Consider the following 20,700-nt stretch of genomic DNA (forward strand, 5'->3'; position numbering starts at 1 on the left):
ATGGAGGCAGAAGCTGTGAAATGAAGGGCCAGGGTATGAGCAGAGCAAGCAGCTCTGTTGCTAGGAGACAATGCTCAGACTTAAGACTGACTCAGCAATATCTCTTGCTGCAGTTATTGGCACATGATATTGACTGGGAAGTGAACAGGCTAGTAATCTAAGGTCTTCAGAGAGAGTCACATTGTCAAGCCTGGCTGGCAATGGCCTTTGATTGTTCAAACCTTAAGACATACCTCAAGTTCCCAATCTCATTCAGTAGGGGGTATCCGTCAAAGTAGCACAGAAGAGAGGCCTTTTCTAATACTCATCTCAGAGGAGTCCAGATAAGACAATGGACAAGAAAGAACTTTCCACCCCAGACTAGCTAACCAAAGAAAGCATGCACTGCCAGAAGAAACTACTGTGGACCACAGACCAGTGGTCACAATGTGGCTTTCCAATTTTACTATTTTCCAAAAGGGAGAGGTATGGTTTTGTTTGCTTTTTTGTTTTGCTTTTCTCAATTTTCATATTCTTTCTCCAATGGTGTATATTGCATGTGTTGAGGTGTAGACAGCTTACCATTTAACAAGTCAGTGCCTAGGCCATAAAGAGTTCTATCTGGAGAGGATGAAGAGGACTCACAGTGCTGAAAGATGCTGGATGGAGAGCTGTAGGCAGAAACTAAGTAAAACTCCACAGTGTCTCCCTGCGGGCATGGGGTGAGTATATCATATGTAGATGGAGAATTTTTAAATGTGCATATGTAGTACAAGAGTATGGATTGGCAGCCAAAGAGGCGGACTGCAGTGGATGGGAGTGGTTGCCTTCAAGAGATGCATCATAAAATCTCCAGATGTCCATGTAGGGCCTCCTGTGAGTCTGGGGAAATCAACGCAAGGGTGGATGAGGTTCATGACACTAGGCTAATCAGTGACAATCCATGACCCTGGCCACAGAGACTAGTCCAGAGGAACATGTGATCCAAGTCAGTCCACTTAAGGTGACTCTCAGGGACAAAGCACTTAGGGGCAGGGACAAAGCACTTAGGACTTACAGAAGGTCCACTGCATTCCAGGCACTATTCTGGGCAATGGCAGATACTTCAATGAGCAACTGAGGTTGGGTCTCTACCCTTCAGGAACTCACATTCTTCAAAAAAGCAGGGTATATAGACATGAGGCCAGGGAGGATGTCAGCTCCAGGAGGACAAAGTCAGTACACAGAAGACAGGACACAGAGCCAATGAGAAATGGAGCCCGAGGCCTGCTCAAGCTTCTCCTGAAGCCCACATCACCACTGGACTTTTCAAATGCATGAACCAAATAAACACCCTTGATCGTTTCAACTAGTTGAGTTGGTTTTTCTATTATCTGTTGTAACATTTATCTCTTGAGTTTAATTAATTCATTTGCATTTAATCATAGCAACTAACCTGATGGCAGGAGTGTAGACAGTGAGTGATAAATATGTGCCAAATGAATACACAAAGGTGAAAAACATCAAGCATCTGAGTAGAAAGCGGCTGTTGAAGATTGATTCCAGGATGGAACTGCAAAGGCCATGATGCTAAGATCATACACTAGCAGTGAACCTAGCAATGCAGAGTGATTGAAGAATTCGCTGAACATTCTTAATAAGAACAGCATATAGATTTTTAGAAATATAATTACTCTGATCTGCTCTGACATAGCAACATGATAGGATCAAATGTTAAGAAAGATCAGCAGTAGAAGGAAGGAAGATTCAAATCTATCAAGTCCAATTCACCCATTTTACTGATGAGGAAGCTAAAGCCCAAAGAAAAAAAAAAAAAAAAGACCCACCCAAGTCACACAGATACAAAAATCCATTTATACAAGGTGAGAGGCACACTTACTCCCATACTGGGGGCTATGTCTTTTTGTTTCATTCTCTAACACTGTGGTTCTCAAAGCGTGGTCTTCAGTCTGCAGCTCAGTTCTGCAAATTCCCAGGTCCCACTCCAAAACCTGCTGAATTAGAAACTCTGAAGTGAGTCCAGGAATCCTTGCTTTACTAAGTCCTCCAGGTGATTCTGATGCATCCCCAAGCTTGAAAACCACTGTTCTAGAACAGTGGTTCTCAAATCTTAATGTGCATACAAATCACCTGGGATCTTGTTAAAATGCCAATTCAAATTTAGTAGGTCTAAGGCAGGGCCCAAGAATTTGCATTTCTAACTAGTTCCCAGGTGATGCCAATGCTTCTGCCCCATGAACCACCCTTTGAATAGCAAAGCTCTCTATGTTAAAATGTTGTTTTACATCTGTTCCCTGTCACCTGTGGAAACTGGAATTTCTTACACACGTAGCTGAGCAGACACAGTCATGTGGGACCTGAAAAAGTAAAATCCCAGAGGTACTACACCCTGCAAAAGAAGATAGATGTATACCAAATCGTATCTCCAGCTAAAAGCATTAAATGACTCAAATATAAAACATCAGTCACTAAAATCTCAAAAGCCATTTTTCTTTCCTTTCTTGCTTTAAAAAATTCATTATAAAACCAATATCATTAAAAGATTTTTAGAAAAGGAAAGGAAGAAAAACACTCATACTCTAATTACCCTAGCCCAGCAACTATTTTTTCATATTTGCGTATTCCTGCCAATCTTTGCCCATAAGTATCCTTAAAAAAAATCAGTTCCTATCATGTACTATGGAATTTTCTTGACAAGAATAATTCTGTGTTGGAGTGTTCTTATCTTATTCTCATTTATCTTAATCAGTAAAAATCCCATACCTAATCATTTCATTAATATGCTCAGCTATTCAACAAGTTAGTAAGAGTTACACTTTCTGAAATTTGCGCTAGCTGATGCTTTCCTGGTTCTTTGAGCAGGTGTGTGCCCCTCAGCTCTGTCTCTTTCTCCAGCAGTCATGCATCTCCCTTCTTGTTTGCTCTGCTCTGCCTGCCAGGTGGAGGAGGGCATGTTGCTTTTCTCAGCCACTTCTAGTTTCTAATTAACCCACATCCCGGGGAGAAATAAGCCTCTAGGTGGCTTAGGCTGCGTTTGCCACCTGACTCTTTAAGGAAACTTGGCTATGGTAAATATCAACCAATGCAGATTGACTTATTAAACAAAGCAATGATGAGTTCAACACAATCACTGTTTTAAATAATCAACAAAACCTACACAGCAGTGGAAAAACAGATATAACTAGAGTGGAAGGGCTTAAAGCCACAGTGGAAACTGAGTCATGTCAAAGGAAAGCTCGATACTCTCTAAGTGAAGGAAGCATTTCACATACTGGACATCTTGGACATCATCTTGAGCAAACACCAAGTTCAGAGGATGGCATTTCTGGACACTCCATTTGTAAACAGGGAAGGTCTTTCCCCACTGTGTTCTGGATGGGGGGGAAGGTCTAGGAGGGCAAGGCCATTCTGCATCATGTTCTGAGATCAGAGCCAGCACATAGCAAATGCTCAGGGAATTGCATAAATAAGTGACAAATGAAATTGGTCAATAGGGAACTACAGTTCTTAATGAATTCGCCTCAGATTTAATTACATTATAAAGATGAAACACACTTATCCATTATCTCCATAAGGAGTCTTACAGGTGGATAATATAGGCTTTATTTGAACTCCATAGATGGGAAAACTGAGGTGATGCCTACTTATAGGAAGCTGGTGGCAGAGGCAGGCTGAGGTTCCAGCCTTGTGCTTCTCACCTCTGGGGTCTTCTCTGCAGATCACACTTTGGATGACTGATGTCCTTCCAGCCCTGAATACTGTTACTCACGGACCCAGAGAGGCTGCTGTCTCTCTTGTGGTTTCAGGTGCCTCTCTCTCTCATGGGACCTTCAAGGATTTCAGAGAAGGAATCACGGTCAACCCCTTTCTTCCCCCTCTCATCTACCTATGACCCTCCATAAGGTAGACTCATCTACCTAAGACCCACCTGGGAACCAGGGCTTCTTTGCTGGGACAAGCTCCTGCCCTTACTCCTGTCCCCCCGAAGTGGGAGAGGAATGTTCCATGAGATACACTAAAGCATGAGGAAGATGCTGGTCAAGGACAGGCTACCTGGAAGTCAGGATGGATGTCAAATGGACCCAGAGTTTCGTTTATGAGGCCACCTCAGTTTTGGAGGCCTTCATATAGTGGACTAACCTCATGCCCTCCTTAGGGGCTTCTCTCCTTGGGCCTCCTAAAAGCCTGTCTCCCTGCCTTGGTTCCATTCAGGAGTGAGCTAGAATGCAAGATGGAGGGAGGGAAGGGTCGCTGGGTGAGTGGATGATGGGTGTAGGGGTGAATGGGAGGTTGAGGTAGATGGGCAGAGACAAAATGACAGAAGCAGCTTGGACAGACAGATTGACAGGAAACAGAAAGGTGCCATGGGAATTGGTATTATTTTGCTTGTTTCCCAAGAGCAATCATGAATACAAGGTAAAGTGGACCTCACAACTGCTCACCTCTCCAGGCCACCACTTCGTATTCTCACCATATAGAACCACTAGGCAGCTGAGCTGAAATGAGGTCCCTTGTACAGATGGGCGAACTGAGGCCCAAGGAGGCCCAAAGTCTCAAACACTGTTTTTTAATCACCCCCTTCCTACTTGACTCCCCTTCTGAAAAATCGCTCTTGTCCTGACTTTCACCTACCTATCCACAGTCTACCTTTTATCTCTGTACTCAGTCAGTTTCTTGGTTAAAAGTCACCTCTCAGTAAATCAGCCTACCAGCACAGTGCTTTCCACAGCAAACGCAGGAGGTAATGGCAACATTCTGTTTCTAACAAAGTCCTTTTTAATAATATATAATTAGCTATAATTATTTAAGAAAAGTCCTCTTCCTTGCATGCTGGTGGAAAGTTCCTCCTGACATCTAACATAACTCTGTCCTCTTTACAATTGGTTAAATAATTTCCCCTGAGTCTGACCCTCTTTTCCCTGGGTAAGGTATTGTTTTAGCCAACTTTAGAGAGGCCAGTAGAATTAAAAGCGCTCTTCTGGGGGCCCCTCTCTTGCCCCCACTCAGCACCCCGCAAGGGCAAGTTGTGAGGAGAGGGGGAGGAACCTTGGCTCCTGCCCACTGCCCCTCCGGGAAGAAGCCATGACAGTGAGGTCATCCCTGGTGAGAGGTGAAGGCTGGGCCCCAAGGGGATGGGCACCTGCTGAGGGTCGCGGTGGGGAGGCTGGGCCGGAGATGAGCTCACCCACAGTAAGGAGGTGAGGAGACCCTTCTCCTCCTCTCCCCTCCACAAGTGAGACTGCGCCAGCAGGATGCAGGAAACGTTTCTCAGAAGTATTGATCACAGACGAACGAGTGGTAGCTACGGATGGGCTGTCTGAGCCCCATCCGGGAGGTAAGAGCCAGAGACAGTGTTGCTACACAGAGCCCCTTCCTCACACGCCACTGCTCCAGGATGCAGGAGGAGGAGTCTGTGGCTTCTGGAATTGTGAGAGAATTATTTCATTCTCAGCCCCACATCCTTGCATTCACCAACCTTCTTTGACTTAGCCTTGCTCCCCAGCCTGCTTCTTTCCTATCCTCCCAAAGTCTCCAGAAACCTGTTCCCCAGCCCTGTCCCCACCCCCGTGGCAGGAAGCCTTGCCACACTGAGTAGATGAGATTCAGTGGGGAGTCTGAGTCTGCTCTAGCCCTCTCTACCCTGCCTCGCAATCCCCACCAATGGCCACCCACCCCTCCCCACATCACTCCCTGACATACACAATGTCCATAGAGCTTCTTATCTGGTGGTGATTGTTTTACTGTACTAAATCTTCCTTCTTTGCTGACACCTAAATCTACACAGAACTCCTGAAGAACAAGAGGCGTAATGAAGATCAGAATAACCTCAACAATAATGATACAGGGAGAATGCACTCTGTTCCAGGCACACGCCGACCCTCACCGTCAGCCCACCTGCTCTCCTCAAATGCCACCCACCCCGTCCACCTGAGCCACCTAGAAAACCCCCCGCCCCCCACCACCTGGTTCTAAACTGGGGTCTGGGAGGGCTGGGAGTAGCCATGGGAATCAGAGGCCCTCCCACAGCCCCTCTCACACGTTGGCCTAGGCTGGATGGCCAGCTTTCCTGTCTAGCAGCAGGGACCCAGCCCCTTGTCTGAACTGAACACAGGCCCTTGTCTAGGGCTCTGACACCTGACAGGCCCCTCTTGCCCTAGAGCAGGGGCCCTTCTGCTGGAAGGAGAATGTGAGGCTGTGCTGAGGGTGCAGAGCAGTGGGGATAAAGGGCATGAAGCCCCACCTGCACTTCTGAAAGGACAGAGGAAAGGGAAGGGGAGAGAGCCCCGGTGCAGTCACTCTCACAGAAGCAGCTCACCTACACCCCGATTCTGCAGGAGACTTTGCTATTAGTCATTCCAGGGAAGCCACACTGCTTGTCCTAAGGATGGAAAGTTATTAGAGGGGAGGGCAGGTAAATGCCCACAAGGGCATACAGCTAGTCAGTGTGCAGAGTGAATTAGAACCAGGTCTCTCTCTCTCTCTCTCTGTTTCTCTCGCTCTAACATACATAGACACACACACACACACACACACACACACACACACACTCCTACTGATGCCCTGGGCCACCGTCTGGATGGCTGATTTCTTGAACTCCTGTTCCCCTGTCTGAGTGGCCCCAAGTTTGACCCACCTGCAGAATTCCTGAGGCCATGGCCACCAATGCTTTCATCTCCCAAGACACAAATCCAGCTCAAGGCATCCTTTGATTTTGCCTAATCCACATCACTTCAGACAGTGAGCTCCTTAAGAACAAGAGACATAATAATAACCAGGATCTTAATCAACACTCAAGGCCAGATGCCTCCTCGGGTCTCCCTTTCCCCAAGTCTGGCTCCCCCATCCCCATCTGTGTGCCTTACAGCCTCTCTGCCACAATGCGAAGAGTTCATTTTGTGCAGGGCTCTTAGCTTTTGGGATGGGGCAGCTGGAAGCTCACCATAGAGACAGTGCCTCCTCACTCACCCGAGGCGAGGTCTCCATGTGTCCAGCACATGGCCCACCTTTTGCGGATTCCCAGGAAGCAGAATATACAAACAAGCCTGCCACCAAGGCGCCGACATCTGACCAGCAGAAATGATGTCCTCCCTCAGAGATAAAGCATAAAGGTCAGAAAAGTATTACTAGTCGAGGAAACAGAGCCACGGGGGTTCAGAGATGGGGCAACCATGGTGGTAACGGTGGCGGGGTCAAGGCTACCACTGCTGGCCTTTCTCCTAGAGAGTCACAGAAAGATAAGACCTACAGGTACAGTAGTCAGGGGTCTGAGGATTGAGTGACCCCTTGGGTTTGGGTCAGGGAGACCCTGTGGAGGCCCTGGGGTCAGAGACAGGCCTTCACCCTGAAGGCCCAGTAGGATACCCACAAATAAAGATGAGAGTGGGGTGTGCCCAGGGAGAGAAACTATAGCAGCAGAGATACCACAGCCAGAACCCAAACCATTGCATCCAAAGGCCCAGAGAGTCCTACACAAATGATTAAGTGTGCAGATCCTGGCCCTGCTATGGTACTTCACTCTCCTATGTGACTCAGCCTTTCTGTGCCTCCTCTGTTAAACGGGATGATAACGGCACCTATGTCATAAGATCCTTGTAAAGTGTAAGTGGGTTAATACTTATAAAGTATATAGAACAACGTTTGTCACACAGCAACTTCTATGGAAGTGATTATTTTTATTGTTGATAACGACGATGTTATTTTGTTGCACAGAAGCCTTTTATAACAAACTCCCCAATGGTTTTGCTGCTACCTGGTGTCTAAGTTTTGGGCAAGGAATCACTTGTCCACTTGCCTAAAAGAAGAAATATATTCCAGCAGTGGGGGTCCCTGATGTGGTGCTGTGTGGGCCTCCTGACTCCACCCACATGAAGGGGTGGAGAAGAGGAGGAGCCTTCTGACTGATGGGTGGAGTCTGGTGCTTCTGGGAATGAGTAAGCTGAGGGCCCCAAGGAAGCTGTTCTGATTCCCCAGAGAGATCCTCCAGAACAAGCCTATTTGTTCAGCTCATTAACACCTCCTCTCCCTGAGGATCCAGGCAGGAGCAGCCAGCAGCCCATGTCCCCTGGCTCCTGAGGAGACACTGCATGGAAGCACTTCCTTACCCGCATTATGGAAGGTCTAGGCCACTGCACTCTGCGAAGAACCTGTCCCTCCATTTTAAGCCCTAGCGTTGCAAAGATGGATCTGCCTCTGGCTGAGGCATTTGGAGCTGGGAAGAGGGTTTGGCCACTTTGCTCTGGGATTCAAACGGTCAGCGAGCTGAGGGTGAAAGGTACGTGGGTCCCAGCAAGGTAAAGAAGAGCAGAGAGAAGGCTGGGGGAGATGTCCCCAGTTAGGTGGAGAAGAGAGTTCCTGACCCTGTGGAGTCTGGGGCCCAGTGGGGGAAGGCAAAGGCTAGACTGATGTTAGAAACATTAAATTACTGTCTTTATTATTATTGTTAGTGCCTATTCCTAATATTACTAAGCTCCTACTCTGCTCTTCCAAGCACTTTACTGACATTGTCATTTAATCCCACAAAACCTCTATGAGGTTAACGTTATTAGTGCCTCCATTCTGCAAATGAATTAACTGAGGCACAAAGAGGTTATGTAACCTATCCAAGATCACACAACAATCAGAGGCAGCTCAATCCAAAGGCCGGGCTTACCCGTGACACTGTGCAGAGGATGCATGCTTGAGAGTAGCACACGCAGTCATGGATGTGTGAGCACCAGGCTGAAGGACAGAGGAAGGCTAGCTGGGAAGGCAACCCCAGGTGTCCCAAAGAAGTGATTTGTAAAGACAATAAGGGCCGTGGATCAAGGGGAGAGGGCATGGGGAGGAGCATATGTTGGGGTGTCAGGATGGTAAGAGATGAAGCCTCTGATGATATTAGGGGGAGGATGGATGGCCACTGGGTGGGGGTGAGAGAGGCTGCTCTGTGTCAAGTGCGGAGAGGGAGCCGGCGGGCCTGGTGGGGAGGGGTCAGCCTATAAATGCTCCTCCTGGGAAAAGCCTGGCAGTGAGGCTTCCTGATGACGCTGTAAATCAGGGCCCCTAAGTAAAGTCATTACCACACTGAGGTACTCAGTCTATTGCCGGATGCCACTGTTTGAGACATTACTTTGAATTTAGTTTATGACTCCTGCTGCTGTAAATCCTGCCTAGAGCGGATCTGAGGAGGTGGATGGGACACCCCCACACCCTGGGAATCCCCAGTCCAGCTGGGACGGTCCCAAGCCTGAGTATAGAGAGGCTAAGCTGGCCAGGAGAGTCTATGGGAGCCTGGCCTGGGGCCCACTATGGGGCTGGGGGCTGGGGAGGGAGGGAAGAGGAACCAAGGGGGCTACCTGGCCCCTCTAGCTAATACCTTGCTAATATCAGGTCTTTTGACACTGAGAAATTGTCCAGCCTCTGAGATTGGCTAGGACCAGAGCCCCCAAAGGGGCTAGGACAGGATGTAACTCAAGCCTGCCCCTCCCCTGGACATGTCCCATCCTAGCTGCCTACTCCACCCCTGCCCAAGCACCCTCCCAAAACTGAACGGCATTTCATCTACCCCCTCTGACTCCCCATCCTGGACGGGCTCCCCAGTCTTATTCACAAATCTTCATTTCTCCTTCTCTGCCGTTCTTCCAAGTCCCACTCGTGTGGGAGCAGCTGGTACATAGGTCTGGCCTCTCTCCCTCTTCCGTTCCCAGGCACAGTCCCGACTTGGCCCTCTCCATGCCAAGGCGAGTTCTAACTATCTGCCCATACCCGCCTCACCCCCAGGCCTCCAGCTCCTGGAGACAGCAATGTCTTCCTCTCTGCATTGTCTTGGTTAGCCCTGGGTGGAGCACTTTGAGGAAGCTCAGTAAACATTCGTTTTGAGAACTATTCATTTCTGTGGCCTTCATGTCTCACACAATGCGGGAAACACAGAAGGTGCTAAATAAGTGTTTGTGAACTGAAGGGAATCTAGTCCAGGAGGCGCTCTGACTGAGCCCACAAGCCACCAACGCCTGCATCCATCTGGGACGGCGCTCTGGCCAGCAGCACCAGCCACCATACTACCCACCTTTTCAGAGATCATGTATTCAAGGCCTATAGGCCCTTCCCATGACCAGGCACCAGGATACCATCATGTGTGAGACACCACGCCTAGCTGGGGAAGCCCAGTTGAGGCTAGAGACCCAACATATTCAGAAATGATGGATCGCACCATCATGGGACAGAGGTGGCAGGACAAGGGCGTGCCTGACTCCTCCATTCAGGAGGCTCTGCCATTGCTGGCCTGCTGCTGTTTGAAATGCTGTCTGGATCAGCCAGACAGAAGATACTCCAGGAGGCAAAGCTTCTCTTACTAATTCACATCAAACCAGATCTGCCAATCACTCAGATTGGTGTTTATCAAACTGCAGTTCATGATCCATCGGTTGGTCACGGAATCAATGCAGTAGTCATGACCAGCATGCTCAGTAGAGCAGGATAGAATAGGACAGAGCAGAATAGAAGAGGTTACAGGGCATAGTGCTTGGTAAGGACATCGTGTCATAGTATATCTGTTTCCATTATACAAGTGTTGGGTATTTGTATGTTTCAAATGCATTTAGTAAGTTGTCATGTAAAATCTATGTCTTACAGTGGGTTCAAGTCAAAAGAGTCTGAAAGCCACTAACACAGATGATCTAGATCATCTCCAAACCTACCACACTATAATTGCTTTGGGCTTCCATCTTCCCTCTCTGTAATTTGATTCAGCAAATAGGTGGAGTGTCCATCTGTGCTAAGAGATGTTCTGAGCAGTTTGTTGACTCAGTGCAGAAGTATCCTTCACCTAGTATTATATGCAGAGTATGTTCAGAAGAGAGGGACCTTCAATGGGACCTCAGAGACATTGCAGTTTCTAGGGCCATGAGGTGGTGCTAGGAACTCAGTCCCAAGGGAAAGGGCAACTGAGAGAGGAGCCCCAAGACCCTCGATGCTCTGTGTAACCCTCAGGGACTGCTCCCCTGCCTTCAGGGGAACAGAAAAGACAGGGCTGTGTGGAGTGCAGGAGAGCTGGCCTGGGCCCAGGCCCTCACATGGAAGGTCAGGGCTAAAAGAGACCCCAAGGACCTTTTGCAGTGACCCTTATTTAGTAGATGTAGAAACTGAAGCCTTCACAGAGAAAGGCAATGACTGATTGGGGACTGATCTGGGAATAGAATCCATGTCTCCCAGAACTTCCCTATGAGCACTGTTTCTATGGCTGCTGGAACCTGCCAGAGAAGCTGGTCCACTGGGCAAGCAGGCAGGCCACACTGACACAGTGCCCTTCCCTCCGCAGGGGCTGGTGCTGTGGATCTTGTCAGTGCATGGGGATTAGGGAGCGAAGAGATTCACTGGTTACTCTCTTCTTGGGCTTCCACAGAAGGTGCCTGAGCTCTGGAGTTTGATAGAAAGTTGCTCAGAATGGAAGGGCTGGCATAAAAGCAAGGTAGGCACGGCCTTTTTGGATACTAGAAAAACAGGAGCCCAGATTTATCCACACATATCCCTGGTGAGAGAGTCAGGAAGGGAGGGAGAATTCTCATGACGACAAGCTCCAGAGGGGCTGGAGGAGGCGGGTAGAATACAGCAGGCCTGGGAGGCCCACCCCAGGCTCAGGCTTCCTTGCTCAGGCCTCAGGGAACCCCAGGCATCTCCCCATCCACCATGATGACCAGGAGTCAAGGAGTCCCTAAGCAGGAAACCATCAGTGTTATTCAGCCCCATGGCCCCAGGGACTAGTCCAGTGTCTGGCTCATAGCGGGTATTCTAGAAGTATGTGCCGAATGAATGATTAAATGAATGGAGTTGAGTTTAGAGAACATAGAATCTGTTCTCTGGAAAATGACAGTCCAGCTTGGGTATAAGGAAAGTGATAGAGAAGAATCATTTAAAAATCAACATATGATAAGAGGCAGATGAGGGGTACAGATCATGAATGAGATGGGAGTTGTGAGCAAGGCTGAGCTGTAGCAATCACAGAAGGCTTCCTGTGGGTGGTGGTTAGGGTCAGGTAGAGATACGGCAGACACAAGGAGGAACCATGACTACACAATGAACTACTGGGCTTGGGGAAGTACAGACTGTCTAAGGAGCACAGAGGAGGAGCACCTGTCTAATGCAGACCTGAAGGGCCCTGGAAGGCTTCCTGGGGTTGGATGAGTAGGAACACAGAAACTGGTCAGGTGAACAAGTATGGTACAGCGGGAGGGCAGGGCAGTGAAGAGCAAAGGGAGGGGAAGAGAAGGGAGAGAGAAGAGATGACATTTCCAGTTTCACATCCCCAAGAGACAATGGGGTCCACCGGAAGAGTGGGCCATTTTGCCAGGATCCTGCAGTTCCAGCCAGAAGCAAGAGCTCATGGGAGTTTCCCTCTGCTGCTCTGAAAGCTTAAAGGGCCCTTAACCACCAGAGAAGCAGCAGGGATGGGGCCTCCTGGTCCTGCCAACACACACACATATTAATCAGCCAGAGAAAGCTCTAAAAAGAAACCTAGCCTATTTCTGTCTGTGCACGGAGATGAAGACATTCCTAGAAATTGACTCTTAAGCCTCCATGGCACATGCAAAGGCACATGTGAGCGTGCATATGTGCATGCGTGTGCATGCACACACACACACACACACACACACACACACTTCATTATCCCCAAGGGGCCAGATTTGGGGCTTGCCTATGGCTGTGGCTCTCAAGAGGCTGCAGGTGAATCTGAGGGAGGGGCTGGCCATGGGGGTGTGGGGGTCAGTTTGTGTGTGTCTGTGCATGGGAGTGTCATAAGCGTGTCTCCCTGACAGCTATGTTCAAGTTTGCTTTAAGTGTTGACTGCCCATTAGCTGGTTTTCAGCTTCACCCATGTCTTCCTGAGAGTTGACTTGAAGCTGACAGGTGGCTTGAGGGACTGCATGTGTAGAGACCCCTCCGTGCACACACATGATACCCGCAGATAACCCAGGTGTAGATGGGCTCCTCTCTCTGCTCTGCTCTGGAAATAACTGCCTCTCTGCATCCGCTCGATTGCTCCATGTCTGCGACTTATAATTCTCTCTCTCTCCTGCCTAGACTCACAAGCACAGCAGCAGGGACAGCTGCCGGGCCAATGAGCTCCTTCTGCCTCCTCCTCTGGGGGGCCCTCCAGGGTCCTGAGGCTTGCTGAATCTTCACTTTCTCATTAAAGGGAGGAAAGGCACAGGGAGCAGCAGCTGCCAGGGACTCCCTGTCAATCCACAGTCATTTATCACAGTGCAAAGACCATTAGGGAGCAGTTGTTTTTAGGGGGTTCCATCTGGATGAACATCACCTGTTGCTATTTTTAAAACACATTTTTTAGTGACTAAGCTGGGATTGAGCTGAGGCAAAGGTAGATATGGAAGCAGCTGACTCCCCAGACGTTCTGCCTTCCCCCTCAACACTGAGGGCCTGCCATGAGCCCTGGGGGCTATGTCACAAACAGTCTCATCTCCTGGGCTGCCAAGAAACAAGAATAGAAATCAAGGTAGAAAGGATAAGACGGATGTGGAAGTAGCTTCAGCCTCCCCACAATTACCAGCCCTGTCATCAAAGTCTCCAATAACTTCCCTGTCCTTGTTAGCACTACGATTACCATGGATACCACCCCTTCTCTCATTTCATCACCTGGTTACTCCACAGACAGACCTTGTGTGCCCACAAGGTGCTAGATTCAGAATACAGATAATTCATTTACTTAAATGACCACCACTGCACTTACCAACCATGGTACTGGCACTGCACTAAGTGCTTTCCAACATTATCTCATTTAATAATAACCCTGTAAGGTCAGCATTCTTTTTATCTCCACTTTAGAGTTGAATATGTTGAGGCTCAGGAATGTTACTTAATTTTCCCCAAGTCATACAATCAGTAAAGGAAGAACCTAGGGTTCAAATGCAGGTTCATCTGAGTCTCAGGTCTGGCCCCTATATTAGCCATCTGTGAGACAACTCCAAGAGTGTTTCGTGTCCAGTAGTGGACACAAACATGGGGACCACGGCTTACAATATATACCTTTTGTCATGTTCATGACCAAGAGTTAACAGCAACAGTCATCCAACCAACACTGATTGAGGACCTAGCATGTGCTAGGTGCTGCTTTTCTTCTTGAGCGCCTAGAGATACATATAGACAAAGTTAAGCTCCTGCTGTCATAGAGTTTACAATCCAATCATCCACCCAGCTGCCCAAGGCAGATACCCAGAGTTCATCTTTGATATCTCCTTCACATTCACAGCTCCCCCAATGGGATCAAGGTGTCTTCTAATCATCACCAAGTCCTGTTGATTTTACCACCTAAGCAGCTCCAGCACCTGTGCACTTCTATCCATCCCCACCGCTATAATTCAAGTTACCATGATCTCTCTCCTAAACTACTCCACTGCTCTCTTAATACACCCACTCTCACCATCCTCCAATCAGTTTTCCACAATGCAATTAGAGTGATCTTTTCAAAATGTAAACCTAGGTTCCCTTCCCTTAAATTAGAATACTTCCTCTCCATTGCTCATAGCAAAAATGCTTCTTAACAGCCCATGATGCCCTACCTACCTCCCCAGCATTCCCCACACCATGACCACAATAGCTTCTCCACCATCAGTGTGATCATATCCTCCAGGCCCACAATCCCCTCAGCGTCCTCCACCACCATCACAGGAGTCTGCATAAAGCAGCCCCTCCACCTGTGTGATGGAGTCAGACTGCCCTGTACCAAAGCTCTGACCATTTGAGACACAGACTCAGAAACACACCGTCACGACGCCTGTCTGTTCAACTAAAAGCCTCAACAAGACTGATCTGGAGTTTCGAGACTTTCCCCAATTCTAAGAAAAATTGGAGGGCAGGATGTATAAGAGCCAGGACCATCTAGCAGAGGACACAGATCCCAAATCATTATAGAAAGCCCTAACATTTATATTCAAGCCAAAACTTGGTATGATGACCTTCAAGAGCAAACTTAAAGAGAACCACGTAAAGTATGTTGACAGTAAGAAGGGGAAGGCCCATTTCCTTAGAGTCCTTACAATATTATGTCTGTAGCCCCTACATCCCCCAGTTGTAAAGATGAGGAAACAGAAGAGGAAACAATTTTAGAGAGAGGGGAAGACATTTGATCAAGGTCATACTGCAAGTCCCTGGCACTGCCAGGATCCAAGGTCAGCCTGAGACTCCCTCCCTTACTTAGCCTATCTAGCTCCCTGGAGAAAAGAGGTGGAGCCACTCAGGAAAGGAACAGTCTCCTGCTACCAGGGTCCTCTTCCCTGGATTCCAATGAGGAAAGAAAAAGACACTCTTTCTCTGGACTTCTAGTTTTCCTCCAAAGCTGGAAGAAAAATCGAAAGGGCAGACACAGTCTGCTTCCAGCCAATAGGACAAAATTATGAGGTGGGAGGCCCTTCTGACTGATGCTGGCTTGGCTAAAAGAAAGAGCAAAAATAAATCTCCCTCAACCCCAGTCCCTAAAGAGCACAAGGGAAGCAACCTGACCAGTTTATGGTTTAAAACACATGATTACAAAGCTGTCTCGATCCTTGACTACCTCTCTGTGTCCCCATCTTCCTCCTCTCCACTTCTGAATCTCTGCTCCAGAAAAGATATGGGACACCAGGCAACAGAGCCAGAGAAGTCAACAGAGGTGGAACCCATGAGAGGGAAAGAATAGCATTTAGAAGTTACATTGAGCATTGACTATGGACATGTTTGTATACAAGCACTTTGATCTTCACTGTTTTGAGGACTAGGCACACCGTTACCCATTGAATTCCATAGCAGTCCACCTTGAGGAGTTCTGATGGGGTCGAGGGGCAGACCTGGCCTGGCTAAAGTGGAGGTGCTGGTCAGGCGGCACCAGCAGGCATCTTACAGAGACTATACCCCACAGATGAACTCCTGAGGCTCTTCTGGAAAATCCACAACAACTGCCATCACATTCTCCAATGCCCCTAGACAGCCTGCTCAAGAACTGGAATGCCCAGACTAATAGCTCTCCCAGCTGCCAGATGATCAGTTTACCCCCAAAACGTACAAACAAAATTCGCTCTTCCCAGATGGTCTGTAGTTTCCACTCCCTTCTCTTCTCTCTCTTATAAATTGGGTTTTGCCTGTGTGAGTTGACAGCAATCTACTGACTGTCTTCCTCCTAAGAGAACTATGTACAGATAACTAAGTCTCAGTCAAGGTTTGACAGCAGCCTGGACTGGCCTTGGCCTCTCTGGGAAAATAACCCCAGGCCTGTGCTCCCACAATGCAGTTAAGATACATGTGGACTGCGGTGTCTGCCCTGTGTCCAGTGAAACCCCTGATCTGTGGGCCTGGGGAGCTGTGCGTTGGCATGCAGGCCTGGGATCTGCGTGTCTAAGATGGTATATGGGAAATTGAGACAGCAGCTTCTCTGTATCAAGGAGACTCTTAACACACTTCTCAGGTTTTATCAACAGATACAGTCAACTATGGCACACAGACATGAGGTGACTGGGGCAAGACCATACAGAGTTATGTATGTGGAGCACTGGCTTCCACGGCCTCCCCACAGAGATGAATGGTGTGATACAATGGGAAGTACTATGTGTGCTCTGTTTCCTGTCCTGTTCCAAATGCTTCGCTAATTCTAAGAAACACAGTTTCATGTGGGAAGAAAATTGAACAATGAGGGAGAGAGAGTTTGGTAGCCAGGGAGCTGGGAGGCAGGAAGCATGAGTCCCCACCTATAATCCAGGCGACAGAAGATTGAGACTATATTTAAGCCTTCACTGGGGGAGACGCCCTGGAGGATGGGAGCCTGTTCCTTCAAGGGAGCACCGGCCTGGAACCAGGGGAGAGTTGGTACATTCGAGGCATTTAGACCTCAGGGCTTTGCGGGGGTAGGGTGGGGATCATAAATGAGGAAGTGGGCCTAGGAGGGATTTCCAGGTTGAAACAAGAACCCCAGAGGCCAACAGGGTGTGGACTAGAGAATCTTCACTGATGGTCAGAAGTCCGGCTTAGAAACCAGATGGAAAAGCCGTTCCATAGTCAGGACCAGATGGGGTTTATATCAGCCCAGAGTGACACCGGTTTGGCATTGTGGTTGGGGGCAGGAGCGGCCAGGTGGAATGCTGCACTGCCCAGATTTCCCTGTTCAGACATGCCAAGGAGGATTAAGTAATTAAACTGGGTCCAGCAAGTCATCTGCCCAGTACAAGCCTGGCTCCGCACTGCCGTCACTGCGGTAGAAGGGCTTCTGCACTCTGATCTCCATGCCTTCAATTTCACTCGCAGTAATCCATCCTCCACACAGCTACCTAGGCCGAGTTCCTTAAAGGCAAATCGGACCGTGTCATTCTCAGTTTAAAAGCTTTCCAGGGCTTCCATCGACTTCCCCACCAAGCCTCAGCTCCTCTGCATGGCATGCAGGGCCCTCTCAGGTCCGGCCCTGACTTCCTGTGCTGCCACTCAACTCCCTTGCCCTGCCTCACCCTCTGTGTTCCCTCCAGCATGGCACTGCCAGCTGCACCATGTTCTTGGGCTGTGAATGTCTCCCTTCCCCATCTCTGTGGTTCTCAACCCTGGAATCAGAGTCCTAGGGAAACTTTAAAACTTCAATGGCCTGGCAACTGTCTTGGGGGTAGGGCTCAGGCATCAGTGTTTATTAGAGCCCCCCACGTGATTCCAACGTGCAGCCAGGGCTAAGAGTCACTATTCTCTCTCTAACCAACCCTCAACTACTTCCTTGAAGATTCAGCCCAGGTGTCTCAGCCAATCATCAAATATTTATTGAGCTGGGTACTATTCTAAGCAGTGGATATAAAAATAATAATGATAGCTAATATTTATTGAGCACTTGCCATGTGCCAGACACTGTTCTAAGTGCTTTACATACATTAACTCATTTAGCCCAAACCATACCTCTGTTGGGGGCAGGTATTATTATTTCTCGCATTTTACACATGAAGACACTGGGACACAGAAAGATAAAGCAACTTCCCCAGAGTCACACAGCGGTGAGTTGTGCAGCCAGATTTCTGCACAGGCAGTCTAAGCACCAGTCTGAGCTTTTAATCCCTGAACCATTCATCCTGTCCCTTCCCCATTCCTGCCCCACGTTGTTCACAGGCTGCAAGAGAGAAGCAATAAACCAACAAGCAGATACAGAGCATGGAAAGGAAGACATGGGGCAGGGGGAAGCTGCCCTTAGTGAGAGCAGCAAGGGGCCAAACTTTAGACTGGGAGTGGTCAGACCATCCCTAAAAGCAATATTTAAGCTGACATCTGAAGGACGAATAGCGTCCAGCCATGCAGAGGGTAGAGAAATGGTGTTCCAGGCAGAATGCAAAGGCCCAGAGGTGGAAAAGAACACGATCTCTTCTAGTAAGTGTTCATGGTTCCCTCAGTGTGCAGGACGTGGGGAGAAGGCACAGAAGGAGGTAAAGAAATGGACAGGGCCAGTGCCTGGCAGGCCACCTAAAGGGTTAGGATTTTATCCTAAATGCACTGAAACATCTTCAGCAAGGTGTGCGCATTGTCTATGGGAGAGTGGCCTAGAGGAACTTAATGGGGCCATTCAAGAGGGTGCTGCAGCCATTTAGCAAGCGGCCCAGAAGCAGAGCTGGAGAGGAATCACCTCTTGTCGGAAGCACTGCAGGTTCTTGCCTCCAGTCACAGGACCATCACGGTGCATTATAATTGTTTCTTTACCTCTCTGCCTCCCCACCAGACTGGGAGGCCCTTGAAGGCAGAAACTAAGTCTAATTAGCTGGCCTCTGTCACCCAGCAGCTGACCAATACTAGGTGCTCAGTAAACATCTGTTAACTGCAAGTGAGTTGAATGGAATCATGCAAGGCCGATTAGGTTGGCAGCACATTGAAGAATTCTTCTTCTTCATTGATCTGGGGACTTCACAGACCTTGGCCAGAATAAGAGGATGCTGCACGCCTCCAACAATCAGTAGAGACCCTCCTCTGAGCACCCGCCATGGAAAAGCAGTGTTGGGCTGTAGATAACTTGCAGCAGCCAAGATCTGTCATTTCCCTAACCCCCAGCAAACCCCATAAGGCATGGCAATGGGGAGGGAGGGAGCTGAAGCCCAGAGTCCTCCTAAAGTAGCAGAACCTCAAGATTCCAGGTGGCACTGGATGTTTTAAATAACCCAGGTTTCAGCAGGCAATTTGGGCACCCATTGTGAGTCTGCACTTCTGACAGTGAGGGCAGGGCCAGGTCCGATGCTGGAGTCTCTGTGGCCCTCCTTTCTGCTGCCATCACCACCATCAGGTGGATCCCCAAATCATGTGACGCCCCACCTCCGTTCGAATCAGAGACGTGCAGAGGAAAAGGGGAGGAGCCTTTGAGGGCCCCACAACCAGTTGGTGGCAGAGCTGGGGTGGCCGTGCAAGCGTCCAGACTCCCAGCCCGGTGTTCTCTCCATGGCACTTCTCAATCGACCTGCCCAGCCCCTAGCCTGCCCTCACTACTCCTTGAGGAATGTTTCTCTGGAGGTGCTGAAGCTGCCCAGAGCACAGAGTCTTTGAAACAGGGGGGCCCACAGTTTCCTGGGAAGAAGCAAAGAGCTAGGCCCTTCAGAACAGCAGCTACCCCTCCTCCCGTTCTGCTCTCATGCTTTGCTGACAGCGTGATGGTTGAGGGGGTAGGGCTAAATCCCTGCATGCCACTTATCACATGTGTGGTCCTGAGCAAGTTACTTAAATGCTCTATATATCAGTTTCCTCACTAGGAAGTAGAGATGATAGTTAAAATAACAGTACCTGTGTCCTAGGGTTGTCACGGGCAATAAATTAGATAATAAGTGCAAAGGGCTTAAGGCAGTGCCCAGCATGTAGTAAGTGCTTACTTAGTATGAACATCAGAGAGAACTTTCTAGATCAGCATCAAGGGACCTGGGTCATTATCCAGTTCATAAACCCCCTGTGTGCCTCAGTTTTCCTATCTGTTAAATGGGGGAGTGATGCAGCCATATGAGTGGCTTAAACACAACCATGAAATGCTAATTACTATGGGAAGTGTTTGGAAGTTAAAGAGAAAAAGTACCTTAGAAGCGGGAGGCTTGATGGGCAGATGACCCCACAGCAGAGGAAGGGGCCCATAAATCACCACCAGCCCAGCAGGCTGCCTGGGTTTTATGGGGCTTGGGGCCCAGGCCACTTTCCTGAACATCATTTAGAATTTATAGACTCTTGTCCCTGTCCTTTCTGTTTATTTAGTTGCCTTAGAAGCCAGCCTGGCATTAATAGCATCTTTGTTGCCCAATCAGGAGAATGCAGCCTTTTCTACGTTTAATCCCCAGCTAGTGGAAGGAGTGAGAGCTGGAAGTCCACAGAGAACCCTGGGGCTGCTGGTGGGCTCCTATAGTGAGCAGATGGGCTGCTAGCAGGCGGGCATGTTCATTCTGCAACAAGGTGCCTCCTCTACCTGCTGGGGGAAGGATCGGATAATGACAACTACATCAAATGGAATATTGGAGCCAAGGGACCGCAAGAGTCCAGGTCTCCCCAAACCTGCTGCCTGCATAGCTGTCCCAGTGATGACTGAGACCTCATAAACTTCATATGAATTTGAACAGAAAAAGGGACTGGGAGCATCCTGTCTATTTATCAAACATGAAAACAAGAGTGAGAAGCATCAGCTGAGAACTCCTGATGAAATCTAGTCCTGCCTTCATCACTTACAAGCTATGTGACCTTAGCTTAGGAATTTGGCCTCTCTGAGCCTCAGTTTTCTGTCCTATA

This window comes from Papio anubis, chromosome 6 (assembly GCF_008728515.1).
Source record: "Papio anubis isolate 15944 chromosome 6, Panubis1.0, whole genome shotgun sequence".
In the NCBI taxonomy this organism is placed as follows: domain Eukaryota; kingdom Metazoa; phylum Chordata; class Mammalia; order Primates; family Cercopithecidae; genus Papio; species Papio anubis.